Raw genomic sequence first — 5,009 nt, 5'->3', positions numbered from 1 at the left:
GACAAAGTCTTTTCCCTGGGGTCAGGGAGTCCAGAATTAGAGGGCATAGGTTTAGGGTGAGAGGGGAATCTATTAAAGGGATTTAAGGGGCAACTTTTTCATGCAGAGGGTGGTATGTGTATGGAATGAGCTGCCAGAGGAAGTGGTGGAGGCTGGTACAATTGCAACATTTAAGAGGCATACGGATGGGTATATGAATAGGAAGGGTTTGGAGGGATATAGGCCAGGTGCTTGCAGGTCGGACTAGATTGGGTTGGGATAGGTGGTTGGCATGGACAGGTTGGACCGAAGGGTCTGTTTCCGTGCTGTACATCTCTATGACTCTATGACCAACATAGACAAACAAATCCTTTTTTTGCAAGATTTTAAGCAAATAACAGCTAAAGAGCTTCTTTTCCCCCCTTTTGCCACTTAAAGAACACAGGGTGAGGATATCTACCACAAATTCAAAAGGTGTACAAGCTGGAGAAACACGCTCCAGTCAAGAACCATCTTTCATCACAAAGTGATGCTTGGTGCAAATTTTACAAAAATGATCCTGATTTCCCCTCTTTTGTCAATCACCACTGTAATAATTCACCAGCAAGCATTAATTAATGGACCTTCTTAATATAATTAAAGTATTAAAATTGCAAACTCAATTCAAGCAGTTCAGCACCAGTTGTTTAAATCCTTAGTTGATGAACACAATGCTGCCCAGAATAGTCTTATATGCTGAAGCAAGCATATTGTCATGTTAAATGGAGGGAAGGTCCTGCAAATATCTTTCGATCTGATGCCTGAAATAATCACTTTTCTTACATCAAGGAGTGAAGCTTGCAGTGAGCTGTTAGGATAGTGTCTGGCTGCTTGACTTCAAGTTATTTACACACAGAACGAGCTGAACTACAAACTGCATTGAAAGGATAGATATTTAGAACATATTAGAACATAGTGCATTTAAATTGAAATTTTATCTGCGGTCCATTCAATTTAAAAATAAAATGTTGCAACACTTTCCGTGCGTGGAGAAAATACCCAGAAAAAATCTAAGCACACTGAGGAAGTTAGCTGAGGAACTCAAAACTGGTGATTTCTGGATTTGAATGTGATGGAACATATTGTCATGTTAGTCTCACGTCCGTTACATCAAGCAGACATTGGTGATTAGGATCCCAAATCTCATAAGGTGTTTGATTGACAAAGCAGCAAAGATAATTACAATACAAAATGATCGTGAATCAGAAGTCAGATCAAGGGATGAGATTTTTGGGGACTCAGAAAAACGTCTATTTCCATCCTTTGCTTTTAAAAAGGAAAGCTGACATTGCTGTTTCACAGAATTAAGTGGAGCTGTTCCCCCAGACGAAGATAATCAAATCCAAGTATCACACCAACATTTCAGATACTCATTTGATGTACATTATATAACTAGCATTCTCAAACTACAATCCAGACTTCAAAACACTGGTAAATAACATGCAGTCACAAGTGTCATACCAAGACTTGGTGAGTAGACAAATTGACAAGTTTTAAATTTATAGAGCACTAAAAATAAATAATTTATTCTTCATTTTGTTTGAGATAGGTAGTTTGAATTTAACTGCATCCCTCTAACCTACAATGCACTAAAATTCAAAAGTGATCTTGTGCTTGAAAAGGTTAAAGATCACAGTTCCAGGTCTATTGGTGACTTCTCTCTTCTACTTCTCAGGCTGCTCCCCTTTCTCTTGCTGTTACAAGAAAGTGAGGACTGCAGATGTGGGAGATCAGAGTAATTCCTGATGAGCTTATGGTCAAAACGTCGACTCTCCTGCTCCTCGGATGCTGCCTGACTGGCTGTTTTCCAGCACCACACCTTTTGACTTGCTGTTACAACCACTTTTGATTTCAGCTGCCTCGTGTACTCTGCTTTCCCAAATGAAGAGCCCCACCTGTTCAGTCTGCCTTGACCTCCTGGTTCTCTTCTACCATTCCAGGCTTAACTTCCTCCTGGATAAACTTTGCAGTGTTCTTCTGTGCTTCACTTGACCTGCTGGGAAGGGGCACCAAACCAGGCCACTGCTTCCTTGCAGCCCCACCCTCCTGTTGTGGGTAAATCATCACAAGTTACCTTTAGTTCAGCTTCTTAAGAAATCTCACAATCAAGAACTGAACTAATGATTTAAACTTTATTGCATGTGATATAAGACCCCTCAAGAAAGCAACCCAACTTGGCTTTTACCCGATTAATAACTGGAATCTGGCCAGGATTCCACCAACAATATGTGTCTCTGAAAGTGTCTCGGATTCAATCCTTCTACAGTGTAGTTTTTTTAAAATTAGATTACTTACAGTGTGGAAACAGGCCCTTCGGCCCAACATTCTGCTACTGATTTGTTCTGGCGTTGGATTCTTATACAATTTTCTGTCTTTCACATTTGTAGTGTGATATTATTGACGATTCAACAGATTCTCTCATACCCAACATTGATTATCCTTTTGAAGACTTCATGCCTTCTTATCAGAAGTAGCTCCTCTGTTCCTTATTACATTTGGGGTTAACTGTCTGTTTAAAATACAGCTTTTCCTGCAATTAACTTTTCAATTTTTCTGCAGGGCAATCAGTTGTCCAAAACCTCTCCGGCAATAAAACATCCAGTTTATCAAGCAGGTGTCGAGGCAGTTGCTATCTCTTTGCTTCCAGGAAACAGATTGCTTATGTTGCTTCAATCCCTTTCCAGGGATGGCTAATTCACATCTTGCTTTGAATTATTTCTCTATAACAGTGTCTCCTTGTCTCTTTCATCTTGCGAAACAGTTTATTCCAGAAGTATTGCTGATTCTTGCAGTTCACGAACAGTTATTAAAGTTGTGAAGTTTACATTGTCACACTGCTCTCTGGCCTGCTTTCCAATCCTCTGGGAGGTGAGTATTCTATCTCCAGCCTGTCCTAACTGCCCTTCCCAGTGTTAATCCTACCAGCAGCCCAACAATTACCCTCTCTACACCCCTTCCTTTATTGTCTGTTAGCTTGTAATCAGATGCCTTAAAATCCATGAAATAAGTACAGCAAATGGGTCAATAAAAACTAAGTGAGCATTTGTTTCGTAAGGTGGCTCTGCTTTCATGTGAAGTGTGAATCACAAGGTTCTAGGTTCGAGTCCAGTCCAAGGTTTCAGTGTAAAACAGAGGCCAACACTGAGGGGGTGCTGCATTTTGGAGATGCCATCTTTTGCACGATATTCAACAAGGCATCATCAACCTGTTTGGACAGAGCAGGAAGTTCTTCTTCTTCTTCTTAGAATAGTTACAGCACCAGTGGTGGCCATTCAGACCGTCAAGTCTGTAACGACTCTGAATGAGTATTTAACCCAACAATCCAATTCTCTCTTGAAAGCCTTGATTGAATCTCAGGTAATGCATTCCACTCACTGCATGAGAAAACTTCTTCTCATGCCATTCTCCCTCCTCAATCAGGCAAGTTTCCAATATTGAGCAAAAATCGTAGAAAATACCTACTAAAATGATAACATCCATTGTTGGCACCTGTACAAATAACAGCCTATGTACGTGAAGTATTAAGAGCAGGAATGGTAAATGAGTGTTAGTTATAGGACCAATAGATGTTGCCATGAGCTTACATGTTCAATATGAAGACAGCAGCTGAACTGGAATGCAGTAATCGTAGAATCACTACAGTGTGGAAGCAGGCCAGTTGACCCATTGAGTCCACACCGACCCTCTGACAAGCATCCCACCCAGACCCACCCAACTACCCTATCCCTGTAATCCAGGCAATAACCAGCTGGGTGGTTGAAGTCCAGAACTTCAATTTGGTCTGCCTACAAATTTCCCATGACTTTAAAGCAAAACAAATAATCACATCATTTACACAAGATACAGGTTTTGAATGTTCACAGCTTCTGCTATTGAATCATAAGATGTAAGTGCAGAAATTAGGCCATTCAGCCCATCAAGTCTGCTCCACCATTCAATCATGGCTGATAAGTTTCTCAACCCCTATCTCCCAGTAACCCTTGATCACTTTGATAATCAAGAACCTATCTAACTCAGTCTTAAATATACTCAATGACCAGGCCTCCACAGCCTTCTGTGGCAGTGAATTCCATAGATTCCCCATTCTCTGGATGAAGAAGTTTCTCCTTAACTCCGTTCTAAAAGGTCTTCCCTGTATTCTAAGGCCATTCCTTCAGTCCCAGTCTCTCCAACATCTTTCCAACATCGATTTCGTACAGGCCATTCCATATTCTGTATGTTTCAATTAGAACCCCCCTTCATCCTTCTAAACTTCATCGAGTATAGACCCAGAGTCCTCAACGTTCCTCATATGTTAGGCTTTTCATTCTTTAAAGAACTGGATCATTAACACATTAGGCTGGAATGATTTTTTTTTAAATATGAAGAAAGCAGAATGTTATGAATTATTTTTCACATCTAGTTTTAGCTGGGTACTGTTCACTCTCATGCGATTTATTTGCTTCTCAGCATTGACAAAGATGCTCGTACCTGTCTTGCCGCTGCATTGGTTTACTGATGTGTCATTTGTGATTTGGCACCTTAAGAAATGAATTAATTCCGGAGATAGCCTGGACCAAGTTTTATTTTGTCCTCTTAGGATTGAGGAGTTTTTGGTTCCAGACCTCAGCTTCATTAAACATGTTAACAGCTTCCTCGAGAGTCAGGTCTTTTATGGAGTGTAATAAATATCTCCACTTTCACGTAGAGATCATTAATGAAATGATCCAGGGACTCTCATGAAAGCTGCACTCATTTCTTGCACCTTGACCTTTCAAGAATGTTATTAAATCGAAGGTTGAAATATTTATTAAAGGCTTCCAAAGCCCCTTCAAGTCTGTTGGTGCTTCATTTACCACTAGATGAACAACAAGACCAGCTGTTAAACTTCCAATCCTGTAGTTACCCACTGTTGCCATCTAGGCGTGTATGGGTTTCTTGAAGTCTGAAGTGGTGGAGTGTGGATTACGATGTCTAGTTTAAGTAGAAGAGGCTTGTTGAGCAAACAAGAA

This window comes from Chiloscyllium plagiosum, chromosome 25 (genome assembly GCF_004010195.1).
Source record: "Chiloscyllium plagiosum isolate BGI_BamShark_2017 chromosome 25, ASM401019v2, whole genome shotgun sequence".
NCBI classification, from domain to species: domain Eukaryota; kingdom Metazoa; phylum Chordata; class Chondrichthyes; order Orectolobiformes; family Hemiscylliidae; genus Chiloscyllium; species Chiloscyllium plagiosum.
The sequence above is the reverse complement of the archived record's forward strand: the minus strand, read 5'-3'. Positions refer to the sequence as shown.